This window comes from Hyla sarda, chromosome 5 (genome assembly GCF_029499605.1).
Source record: "Hyla sarda isolate aHylSar1 chromosome 5, aHylSar1.hap1, whole genome shotgun sequence".
Lineage (NCBI taxonomy): Eukaryota > Metazoa > Chordata > Amphibia > Anura > Hylidae > Hyla > Hyla sarda.
This window is the reverse complement of record NC_079193.1, coordinates 226114481-226128220: the sequence shown is the minus strand read 5'-3', so window position 1 is coordinate 226128220 and position 13740 is coordinate 226114481. Positions and strand designations below refer to the sequence as shown.

General features: G+C 42.4%; 1 protein-coding gene across 9 annotated transcripts in view; it reads left to right on the top strand.

Annotated features, from left to right (window-relative positions):
• Window positions 1-13740, top strand: part of ATXN1 (ataxin 1) — a 299798-nt gene that overhangs the window by 144968 nt on the left and 141090 nt on the right. For all 9 annotated transcript variants that reach the window (XM_056521224.1, XM_056521225.1, XM_056521218.1 and 6 more), the window contains one exon: window positions 4020-4090. The gene's annotated coding sequence lies outside the window, so the exon portion shown is untranslated. The remainder of the gene's footprint in view (window positions 1-4019; window positions 4091-13740) is intronic.

The following is a 13740-nucleotide window of genomic DNA, read 5'->3' as shown; positions in this document are numbered from 1 at the left end:
TGGATCACTAAACCCCAACTGCTTAAGGACATGCTGGTGGTTAAGTGCCTTAAAACACTGTGACAGGTTCCCTTTAAGGGTCTATTCACACGTACAGTATTCTGCACTGATTTGATGAGGATTTCAAGCTGTGTTCTGTTTACATTGAAATCTGCGTCAGAAAATCCTGCGCGTCAAATCTGCACAGAATACTGTACGTGTGAATAGACCATAAGACAGTATTTTTCCCTAGAAGCATTGCTTTTAAAGAGGAAAATCTCAGATATATGGCACTGCAGCACATCAAGTCTCTTTCTTATATATGGCACTGCAGCACATCGAGTCTCTTTCTCATATATGGCACTGCAGCACATCAAGTCTCTTTCTTATATATGGCACTGCAGCACATCGAGTCTCTTTCTCATATATGGCACTGCAGCACATCGAGTCTCTTTCTTATATATGGCACTGCAGCACATCGAGTCTCTTTCTTATATTTGGGACTTCCAAGTAGAATGTCAGTTTAGGCAGAACAGCCATAGGAAAAGACATTTGCATTAATGGGCCAATAGCAGTGTCGTCTGACAGCTATAACGTGGGAGTTTGATCTTCATAGGTACACAGATAACTGCATGCATTACAGTAATTGTATTCCATGCTTACAAACAGGAGGTGTTTGTTGTTTAGAACAACTATTATATCTTCACTAAATAGAAAAAATGATCTGTGACCCTAAATGACTGTTGCCTCAGTCCTGTAACCTATTGTACACCTTGTAAGGATTCCTCCTTGGGGATAGCGCCGGGATCGTCCTGGACACTGCCACGGGACACGTTTCCACTCAATAAACCTGCAGACAACGGTTATTCATGCAAGCCTGGCACCTTGCCAGCTTTATTTAGACAGGTTGCAGTGGAAAAACAAAATTAACGCAGGAACAAAATAAAATCCTAGACCGTCTGGTCACTGACTACACATATCAGCATGCCCTGACTACTAACTGGTGAGCTACCCTCAGCCAGTTAAACATGTGACTCCTGCAACCTGTTACTCACAGTTCACACCACTTCTTGGACCACTCACAGATTCCAGCTGTGTGCTTCCTCAACAGGGTCCAAGTGTCTCCCCCTACAGCAACATGCTGTTTCCCAGGGATAGCACAGATTAGACTGAGTCTCCATCTTATATACACCTCCCTTCCCTGCTGCCTCATTAATTAAGAAGCAGGTGAGATATTCTTCAGGGTGAGCAAAGGAAGTACACCCTTTCCTTGCCACCTTATCACAGCCTGAACACAGATGTCTTTATATACAGTGAGTAACACATTATATTATAAACCAAAATGAATGTTTGTAACCACATGTTCTTACTGATGTATCTATATATCAGTTCGGAAATACTTTCCCACATATGCATCTAACTGAACACTCTGATGTATGCCACTACACAGATACACAGAGGAATATGTCACCCATAGGAGCCCAACATATGTCACCCATAGGAGCCTAACATATAGTTAGCAGGATATGTTTAATACTCATATACTTATGTCCTGATGATGGCCTTTGCTGTAGTTCTACTCTTGAGAGCAAATGCACAAGAGGAGACATAATCTAGTATAGAGTATACACGGTAACCCGCACTCACTGCTAGGCTTCAGCCACTCGACTCCGCTTCAACCGCTTCTACGATCCGGTTCCAGACTCGCTGCAGGGCGCTCAGAGGCGATTGCTGGCGGTTTTGCGTTGTGTGTGATTCCTTTGGCCTCGAGGCAGGAAGAAGCGTAAACAGCGCGAAACCGCTGGCAGTTGCCTCTGAGCACCCTGCAGCGAGTCTGGAACCGGATCAATAGAAGCGGTTAAAGCAGAGTCGAGTGGCTGAAGCCTAGCAGTGAGTGCAGTTTACCGTGCATTCTCTATACAGTGACCCCCCCCCCCCTGTAAAATGACTGTAAAAAACGGAGGACCTTATGCAGGCAATGGTGAGAAATATAATATAGTATATTAATGTAATAAAAAGTAAATAATTAAATATATATAAATAGTATCAATACATGTGTTTAAGGCAAGACTGGAAAAATATATATATTCAAGAGCATAGTAGAAACGGACCGCTATCATTGGGCGAATATCATGAGTACACTACTGAGATCAAAAAATAATGAATAAAATGAGGAAAGAGGAGAAAAAGGGAGGGGGGGGGGAAATATATGTAATGATGGACCCCTAATAGTGGAGCACTACGTCCAACCTCTTATTAAGACCCCTAGGAAACCTAGTGTCTAGTCTCAGGATCCAGTAAATTTCTCTATCCAAAAGTTTCTTTTTATGATCTCCTCCTCTCTTCGGGCAAAATACTTTTTCTATACCCTGCAATTTAACACCTGTCCAATTGCCGGAGTGGCATTCTGCAATATGTTTGGTTATCATAGAGGTGTTCCTACTGTCAAAGTGTGGAGTATCAGATAGATGTTTTCTGACCCGCACTTTTAAAGTATTTGTTGTACACCCCACGTACTGCACATTGCATGGCTCGCATGTGAATAAATAAATCACATATTTTGTATTGCAATTAATATAATGTTTTATCGGAAAGGAGTCATGGTTAGTGCAGGACGTGAAGGTGGCAGAGGGTGATATTATATTACAGCATTTGCATACTCTATGGCCACAATTATAGGTTCCCCTATGTTCAAGCCACACCGGATTCAAATGATTTCTTTCAGAATATAGACTGGGAGATAATTTTTGTCCCAGAGTAGGTGCTCTACGAGCCACACAACTATATCCTCCATCTAGAGCAGGCGCCACTGTGGGGTCCGCTAGGAGTATGGGCATATACTTATTAATGATTTTACAGATTTGCCCATATTGTGTACTATATGACGTAGAGAAAACTACCTTACGTTTGGCAATGTGTGCAGGAGCACAAGGTTTAGTACCAATGGGAAAAATCATATGTTTCCTATCTCTATGTTTCTTTGGGCTGCCGATGTGCAATCGCATAGATAGTTAGTCATTATACCTGCACTTAGTATTTTTTATATATAGTAAATAAAGATTCTGTTTTTATTTCTTTTTAACTCTGATCGCATCATATGACTGACATAATGGTGCATTAGTGTATTTTGTTCTCTATGCTAGTGGATCCGGGTGTGAACGGGAGCCACTCCGGGCTAATTAGCCCTGGGTGCCTCCCCTCGCCCCTGGCTCCATATATAAGAGTACTTGGAATTTGTAATCATTGTACGACTAAGGCCAGCACCTGGCCGAAACGCGTCACTTCCTCCCTGTACCTGTTGCCTCGTTGATGTGAATAAAGCCGCACTTACCTGAGCTGAGCTGGAGTTCGCTTTCTTTATTTCTATATATATATATATATATATGATAACAGACATCGAAACCATTGACTGAACACACAATTAAGTAGGATGGGTGTTCTTGGTATTAGTCATCATGACACATTTCTATTCACAGCTTCGTCATAATAAAAGTAGTTTAGATGCTCTTATACTTTTTCCACGTTTTCATGTATAATATATATTAAATATGTGGCTACAGTATTGTGGGTCATCGTGGCCTCTCCCTGTAGCCTATACAAATGAATCTACAATTAAAAAGGAACAAGTGAATTGTTTAGGCTCCACTCACACACTTGAATTATCTGACCTTTTATTGGTTATTGTTGTTGTTTTTTTTATTTTTTTGTTATTGCATGAGAAAACATTTCTATTACATATTTAATATTTCAGCATTAGGTCTACAACATGAGTGTCTTAATATACTATATTTAAGGATTCCTTATACATTATGTTGGTCCACTTCTTTTGGCCCTTAATTTGAGCGATTTCTGACTCCATCGTCCATTCACATCCACCTCTGAAAAGCTAAGTGTTGGAGCCCTCAGAATTCTTTTTGTTTGGTTCTGCTTGAATGATTTAGCCTCCTGTTCCTCATGTTTTTGCACTATTTATCAAAGCTTGATTTGTATATCTTGTATGCAACAACAACTAAAACCAAGCTTTATTTCATATTTTACAGTCTTGTGAGAATTGTGGTAGACAAGCCTCGTAAATTACATATTCCCAATGATGCCAAGAATACAGAGACTGGTAAGTGTAATTTTCTGGAATATTTTCATGTGCTTTTTTTTTTTTTTGTTGCTAAATTATCTGCCCATGCTTTAGACATGAAGTGAATACAAATTTAAGATCTGAGAAACCAATTTACCTTCTCATATTTTACCGCTGGTTAGTGTGGGGGAAAGCAAGGTGACAGTTTTCCTTTAAATATGTGGCTACAGTATTGTGGGTCATCATGGCATCTCCCTGTAGCCTATACAAAAGCATCTACAATTAAAAAGGAACAAGTGAATTGTTTAGGCTCTACTCTACACTGGAATTATCTGACCTATTATTGGCTATTGTTTTTTTCTTTATTATTGTACAAACAAAATTCTATTGCATATTTAATAACACAGCGTCTAAAGGGTCAAATGCCGGGCATCGGCTAAAGTACCAGGATGCAAGGGCGTAACTGTATGCCCTTCATCCTTAACAGGTTAAACATACTAATTTTCGTACAAAAAGTAAAACAAAATCAAACCTCTATAAGTTGGGTATCATTATAATCGTATGGACCTATGGAACACAGACTATGTGTCACGTTTACCGAAAAGTGCCATGCATAGAAATAGAAGCCCCCAAAAGTTTCAAAATGGTGTTGTTGTTGTTTTTCAATTTTGTCCCACAAATAATTAGTTTTTTTTGTTTCACCGTAGATTTTGTGGTAAAATTAGTGATGTCATTAAAAAGTAAAATTAGTCAAGTAAAACAAACATAAAGCCCTCATATGGGTCTTTAGGTGCTAAATTGAATGCATTTAGATTTTTGGGAGATGAGGAGGAAAAAACTAAAGTACAAAAATGTAAAACCTTGCGTCCTTAAAGGGGTATTCCAGGAAAAAACTTTTTTTTTTATATATCAACTGGTTCCAGAAAGTTAAACAGATTTGTAAATGACTTCTATTAAAAAATCTTAATCCTTTCAGGACTTATGAGCTTCTGAAGTTAAGGTTGTTCTTTTCTGTCTCGGGAAATGCCCAGTTTAGAAGCAAATTCCCATAGAAAACCTCTTCTAAACTGGGCGATTCCCGAGACACATGTCATCAGAGATTACTTAGACAGAAAAGAACAACCTAAACATCAGAAGCTCATAAGTACTGAAAGGATTAAGATTTTTTAATAGAAGTAATTTACAAATCTGTTTAACTTTCTGGAGCCAGTTGATATATAAAAAAAAGTTTTTTCCTGGATAACCCCTTTAAGGGGTTAAAAATATGTTAAAAATAAAAATAATAAAATGCTTTTAAAAAAGGGAATAAGCTCCTCTCCCAAATAAAAATGAAATCAACCCTTTTCCCCAATTTAGTAATAAAAAATGTAAAAAAATAATAAATAAACAAACAAACATATTTGGTAATGCCACATGCAAAAATATCCAAATATTAAAACATATATGTGTCACAAACCGGCAGGACGGGTAGTGGATCCTCTAGACCAGAGAGGCGATGGCGCGGGTTGTACTGGAGGACCCGTTCTAAGCAGTTACTGGTCTTCACCAGAGCCCGCCGCAAAGCGGGATGGATTTGCTGCGGCGGTAACTACCAGGTTTTATCCCCCAGTAACAACTCGACATCTCTGGCAGCTGATAAGACGTGGTACACAGGGAATAGGCAGGAGCGTAGTCGGACGTAGCAGAGGTAAGGGCAGGCAGCAAAGGTTCAAGGGCGAGTAGTAGGTAGCAACGGGTTCGGCAACAGGCTAGGCAATACAACACAGTAGGGAATGCTTTCTCAAAGGCACATGGGCACAAAGATCCGGCAAGGGCAGGAAGGGGCAGGTAACCTTTATTGGGAAGTGGCCAGAGGTCAGGGACCAGTGCACCAATCAAAGGCGCGCTGGCCCTTTAAATTTACAGAAGGCGGCGCGCGCGCGCCCTAGAGAGCGGGGCCATGCGCGCCGGGAGGCAGAGACTGACGGTGCAGGGAGCGGGGAGCCAGGTAAGCCAGACAGAGACGCGGCGCGTGAGCAGGGACCAGCCGCCACGGCAACTGCGTCCCCGACACAAGGGAACCCGTGCTCCCGGTCAGCGCGTCTGACCGGGAGGCGCCGGGATCCCGAACAGGGAGGCCGGGGGAGCGGGCGCTGTGACAATATGTTATAAAAAAAATACTAAATTCCAAAATTGCTCATTTTTGGTCACATCACATCCCAGAAATTTTTTTATAAAAAGTAACCAAAAAGCTACATATACACAAAAAGTGGTACCAATAAAAATGACAGATCACAGCACAGAAAACTTATCCCTCATACAGCCCTGTTAGGTTCTTTTCAATTTTCCGCCACAAATTATAACTTTGCATTGCACCGTATATTTTATGGTAACATTTGTGATGTCATTACAAAGTACAATGGTCATGCAAAAAACAAGTCCTCATATGGGTCTGTGGCTGGAAAAATTAAAGAGTTATAGTTCTTATAATGCGAGGAGCAAAAAACTAAAATGCAAAAATGAAAATAGTTTGTGTCCTCAAGGACAAATGAACTGTTTCCTTACGGGGTTAAAGTCTAAGAGCACAGTCATATATACCGTATTTTTCGCCCTATAGAACGCCCCGGCATATTAGACGCACCCAATTTTAAAGGTGCAAAATCTAGAAAAAAAAATTCTGAACCCAACAGTGATCTTCAACCTGCGGACCTCCAGATGTTGCAAAATTACAACTCCTAGCATGCCCGGACAGCCGTTGGCTCCGGGCATGCTGGGAGTTGTAGTTTTGCAGGTTGAAGACCACTGGTATAGGAGGTAATACTCACGTGTCCCCGCCGCTCCGGACCCGTCTCCGCTCATCACCGCTGCCCTGGATGTCGCCCCATCGCTGCCACCGCGTCCCCGTGGTGTCCCCGACGCTATGGACGTCTTCTTCCCCGGGATCCATGCTCTCCGTACCTGTCATCACGTCGCCGTCATCACGTTGCCGTCATCACGTCCCTACACACGCCGACCCTGTTGGATGACGGGACGGCGTGCGCAACGACGTGATGACGTCGAAGGAGAGCGCCGGCCATGCAGGGGATCCAGGCCCGGAGCAGACACTGAGGAGGCAAGTAAGTTCCCTCCCGGTGTCTTGTAAGCTGTCTGGGATGCCACGATTTCACTGCGGCGGTCCCGAGGTCCCGAACAGCCCGACTGAGCAGCCGGGTTAGTGTCACTTTCCCTTCAGACGCGGCGGTCAGCTTTGATCGCCGCGTCTGAAGGTTTAATACAGGGCATCACCGCGATCGGTGATGTCCTGTATTAGCCGCGGGTCCCGGCTGTTGATGGCTGCAGGGACCGCCGCGATAGGTGTGTATTTGCCGTATAAGATGCACCAACTTCCCCCCCCCCCCCCCCCCCAGTTTTGGGGAAGAAAAAGTGCGTCTTCTACGGTGAAAAATACGGTACATTAGGAGATTTTGCCAGCAGGTAAATGTGAACCATAACCTGCTATGAATTGAGACTTAATAATGCAAAATACATGTGTAATATTCGGAAAATTATGAAACCTGACAGCACCTAATGTTTAGTTGTTAACCAAATCCATGTGTACTGTGAGCAGGGAATTTTAGATTATGCTGCATTATTTGTCATCTTTTGTCTTTCTTTTATTATTTTACATCTTTATATTGTGGTTAAATTGATATTCCCCTATCATGAAACACTGAAAGACATAAAGCTGGAACACACTGTAAAGCAATTTCTTATTGTCTGCTTAAGTGTTCTTTGCAGCTTTTTTTAATAACATTTATATAAATTTATTTACGTTTTTCTTACTGCTATGGTACAGCTTTCATACAATCATTCATTTTTGTTTTTACATAGGAAAGTAGTATAAATGTTATATTACAGGATAATAAAACTAGGAAAAAGGTTTTACTAAAGTGGAGTGGAATATTGCTTTATGACTGCTTTATATCCATGAGAGAAAATCCATGTGAGTACATAAAGCTAAGAACAATGGTGGAGATGGGAGACACCTAAGGGTCTATTCACACAGCAGAATTTCCGCTTGCGGAATTCCACCTCAAATTAAAGCCCATAGACTTCTATGGGATTCCGCACTCCCATTCACACTTCTGAATTTCCGCTTGCGGAGTGCGGAATCCCATAGAAGTCTATGGGCTTTAATTTGAGGTGGAATTCCGTAAGCGGAAATTCTGCTGTGTGAATAGACCCTTAGTGAGATAAAGAAGGGAAGAGGAGGAGTGCACAGAGGCAACAGTATTAAACAGGGGAAGTAGAATAAGATCTGAGACAAGGCTTCTAGTTGTTCTGGAAACACAAGTTGGAAAGTACTTTGCTGCTACCTAGTCTTTTCTGTCATGCTTTAAACACTATTGTGCCTTTGAATAGCTTTCAATTGACTTAGTTCTGGAAGCACTTAAATCGCTTGTGTGCTTTTTCTGAGCCTCATGGAAAATACATATTCCCATCTGATTTAATGCTGCGATTAGAACAATTTCCTGAGTCAAACATAGGCTAGCCATTAATAAAACATTTTTTGCAGTAATTTAGTGTAATAAGGGACACATGTACTCTTATAGTAATAGTCAAATGTGAATTCCAGTTGATGTCTAAACATTTTATTTATAAAAGGTCTGAGGACAGTGACCCCTGTCCAAATGCACTACTAGTGCATATGAGCATCATAAAGTCAAAACTCGCCCGAAACCCTCCTCTACAGGGACATGAACAGACATTTTGGGGGGCAGGGGCTCAAGTAGAAAAAAGGGCACTTCTCATTATAAAAAAAAAGTTTGTAAAAACCTTACATATTTTAATACGACACAATTCCATGAGATAAGGAAACTCAGACAGTCATGTAAGCTGAATGAGACCCCATCATTCCACGGAGGTTCCAATCAGTGAGGGCATCATAGGGCAGGTGCCCTAAAGGACAGGGGCTCAATCCCCCTTTTGAGTCTGTGTGTGCTCGTCCCTGCTCCTCTATGTTAGGGACCTGACACCTGATGGGTCTGTACCACTCATTTGACCATTTAATGCTACAATTCCTAGAGTACCTAAAAGTGGCTTTCTCTAGCAATAGCATCTGTTTGTCAGAGATATAGTTTGAGGTACAGGACAAATGGGATTGCCATCAGGAGAAGCGGAAAGGCTTCACATCTGTGCCGGATGCTTCATTCAGGACTTCCATTGTAGATTACATTCAGCAGGATTAAAAGGAGCTGGCGGATCCTCCACATGCTGGACACCAACAGAGCCCAATGGACTTCGTTTACTTTAATGGGGTACATCAGGTTCCCAGCTAGTGTCTGTCATTTCACTGGATTTTAGCCAGACAAAAAATTGTGTTGACTACACTTTTTGTCCGGTTATATGTCCGGCAGGTTCATACTTGTCAGAGCAAAATACACTGGGCAGATTTATCAAAAGAGTGTAAAAGTTAAATTGTCTTTGTTTCCCTTATAAACCAGTCACAGCACAGGTTTCATTTTGCCCCATTGAAGTAGAGTTTTTGAATTCTGGATATGTCAAAAAATTTAATTTTTGATTTTTCAGTAAAAAAAAATACTCAAATACTGAAATTAATTGAGTTAGAAGTAAACACTTGGATTTCAGCTCTGAATCCTGCAACATTGTGAATGCAACTTTGGACATTAAAGAAGGTCTGTTAGCAGTTTTGAGCCATGAAAACTGCTGAAAGCCCTATACAGGGGTAGGGAAGAGAAATGATACCTGGTGTCTAGGCCATGCAACTTATATTGCTGAGAAAAATATTATTTAATCTTCTGACTGTCGCCATGGGAAGTGTCCAGGAGGTGGGCACTGTTACAAGAGTCCAGATTCAGCATCCAATCAGGAGACCTCAAGAGAAGATCCTGCCATGAGGACACTTGTTGTGGTAAAGCCGAAGAAAATAAATATTTTTCTCTGTTGTATAAAACAGTTAGAGATGAGCGAACTTACAGTAAATTTGATCCGTCACGAACTTCTCGGCTCGGCAGTTGATGACTTTTCCTGCATAAATTAGTTCAGCTTTCAGGTGCTCCGGTGGGCTGGAAAAGGTGGATACAGTCCTAGGAGAGTCTTTCCTAAGAATGTATCCACCTTTTCCAGCCCACGGGAGCACCTGAAGGCTGAACTAATTTACGCAGGAAAAGTCATCAACTGCCGAGCCGAGAAGTTCGTGACGAATCAAATTTACTGTAAGTTCACTCATCTCTAAAAACAGTCACGAGGTGTGTCTCCTCCCTGATCTCTGTATCAGACTGTCATCTGACACATTTTATATAATAAAGGCTGTAAATCAGGATCAGTAGCAGATAAGTAATGCATTGTATAAAGTGGCTGCTGAACTTTCTGCGCAATTCAGTATATCACCTGTAAAATGAGGCTCAAATGTGCCAATACTTGAAAAAATGTCCTTGAAGTTATGTTGAATATTTAGGGGGAGTATACTGTTCTATTCTCCATTACAATTGGATAAAGAAAGCATCTTTTAGGAAAAGGAGTTTGCTACAGATCACTAATGTTTGAGATGGATTTTAGGATTTACACTAGCAGAAATAATATTCCCTCCTTCCTCTCTTTCTGGCAGAGCTGATGTTCGCAGCAGATAAAAATATATTATGCACTAATGAGATGTACTGTTCTTGTCAGATTTCATCCTTATTGCATGACTTCAAGTGCATCTGCTCAAAAACAGGTTGCTGGGCTCCGAGTTGTTCAGTATTTTATTATATTTAGCACTTGACTATGAATTAGAGAGACTGGATATAGTCTTGTTTATATAGTAAGGTGTTACAATTACGGAACTCAGAAATGCAAAAGCAACATCTAAGACTACATTAATGTAGCTGTAAGACCATGAACAGGAAGTTTAGAACAAGCTCACGCTATCCTTCACACTAGTGTACTTATGTTTTACTTTTTAATTTAAAAAAATTATTGACTTTAAAGGGGTACTCCACCCCTAGACATCTTATCCCCTATCCAAAGGATAGGGGATAAGATGTCAGATCGCCGCGGTCCCGCTGCTGGGGAGCCCCAGGATCCCCGCTGCGGCACCGTGCTATCATTACAGCACAGAGCGAGTTCGCTCTGTGCGTAATGACGGGCGATACAGGGGACGGAGCCGTGTGACGTCATGGCTCCGCCCCTCGTGACATCATGGCCCGTCCCCTTAATGAAAGTCTATGGCAGGGGGCGTAACGACCGCCGCACCCCCTCCCATAGACTTGTATTGAAAGGGGCGGGCCATGACGTCACGAGGGACGGAGCCGTGACGTAACGATGCTCCGGTCCCTGTATTGCACGTCATTACGTGCAGAGCGAACTCGCTCTGTGCTGTAATGATAGCGCGGTGCGGCAGCGGGGATCCTGGGGGTCCCCAGCAGCGGCACCGCGGCGATCTGACATCTTATCCCCTATCCTTTGGATAGGGGATAAGATGTCTAGGGGCGGAGTACCCCTTTAAAGGGATATTCCAAGAGTTTTTGTTATTTGACATGTAATACAGGGCTGAAAAGTTAGTGTAGTTCATAATATAGTGTCTGTACCTGTGTTTCATGGTGGTCTTTCAATTCTTTTGTGATTTTTGCCCCAAAGTTTTCTTTTAACAACATACAAAATGTCTGTTGCCTCAGGTTTTCCCAAGTTGTATCCGGATGTTCAGAGGGAGCCTGTCTTTGCTCCAATGGGTGGAGCAACGGCTTGGTGGGTGGGTGGGATGGAAGGTTGATCATTCTGCAAGGAACTGTAGTTTTGCAGCAGCTGGAGGCACCCTGGTTAGAAAACACTGGTCTATTGCATTGGAGGGAGCACAGGTGTGTTTCACTGGGTGGGGTGGCTAATGTGAGGGAGGAAGAAAAATTACCTCACACTAACAAACAAGATATTATGGGACCTCACACTAACAAACAAGAAATCATGGGACCTCACACTAACAAACAAGAAATCATGATCCTTCCTAAGCATGTCCATTACTGTCTGGCAGGTAAGTACTAAAAACACCTTATGGTGGATAACCCCTTAACGATGCAGGACGTATATTTACGTCCTGCGCCGACTCCCGCGATATGAAGCGGGGTCGCGCCTCGATCCCGCATCATACCGCGTCGGTCCCGGCGCTTATCAATGGCCGGGACCCGCGGCTAATACCAAACATCGCCGATCACGGCGATGTGCGGTATTAACCCTTTAAAAGCGGCGGTCAAAGCTGATCGGGCTGTTCGGGATTTCACCACAGCATCCCGAACAGCTTTCAGGACACCGAGAGGGCTCCTACCTGCCTCCTCGGTGTCCGATCGACGAATGACTGCTTCGTGCCTGAGATTCAGGCAGGAGCAGTCTAGTGCCGATAACACTGATCACAGGCGTGTTAATACACGCCAGAGATCAGTGTGTGCAGTGTTATAGGTCCCTATGGGACTATAACACTGCGAAAAAAAAGTAAAAAAAAGTGTTAATAAAGGTCATTTAACCCCTTCCTTAATAAAAGTTTGAATCACCCCCCTTTTCCCATAAAAAAAAATAAAACAGTGTAAATAAAAAAAAAACATATGTGGTATCGCCGCGTGCGTAAATGTCCGAACTATAAAAATATATCATTAATTAAACCGCACGGTCAATGGCGTACGCGCAAAAAAATTCCAGAGTCTAGTGTTTTGGTCACTTTTTATACCATTAAAAAATGAATAAAAAGTGATCAAAAAGTCTGATCAAAACAAAAATTGTGCCGATAAAAACTTCAGATCATGGCGCAAAAAATTAGTCCTCATACCGCCCTGTACGTGGAAAAATAAAAAAGTTATAGGGGTCAGAAGATTAAATTTTTAAACGTATAAATTTTCCTGCATGTAGTTAAGATTTTTTCCAGAAGTACGACAAAATCAAACCTATATAAGTAGGGTGTCATTTTAACCGTATGGACCTACAGAATAATAATAAGGTGTCATTTTTACCGAACTATGCACTGCGTAGAAATGGAAGCCCCTAAAATTTACAAAATGGCGTTTTTTCTTCGATTTTGTCGCACAATGATTTTTTTTCCCTTTTGCCGTGAATTTTTGGGTAAAATGACTAATGTCACTGCAAAGTAGAATTGGTGACACAAAAAATAAGCCATAATATGGATTTTTAGGTGGAAAATTGAAAGGGTTATGAAAAACCCTTAGACCTTAAAGGGGTAGTCCAGTGGTGAAAAACTTATCCCCTATCCTTAGGATAGGGGATAAGTTTGAGATCTCGGGGGGTCCGACCGCTGGGGCCCCCTGCGATCTCTCTGTACGGGGGACAGGCTCTCCGGCCAGATAGCGGGTGTCGACCTCCGCACGAAGCGGCGGCCGACACGCCCCCTCAATACATCTCTATGGCAGAGCCGGAGATTGCCGAAGGCACGCTTCGGCTCTGCCATAGAGTTGTATTGAGGGGGCGTGTCGGCTGCCGCTTCGTGCGGAGGTCGACACGCCCCCTTCCCGCGGGCTGTCGGGGCTCTGTACAGGAGATCGCAGGGGGCCCCAGGTCAGACCCCCCGCGATCTCAAACTTATCCCCTATCCTTAGGATAGGGGATAAGTTGTTCACCACTGGGTCACCACTGGACTACTCCTTTAAGGGGTTAAAGGTTAGAAAACAGTTAGAAAAAATGTGTGTGTGAATACAGTTAGAAAAGTTTTAATGGAGTTGTCTCATAAAACAACC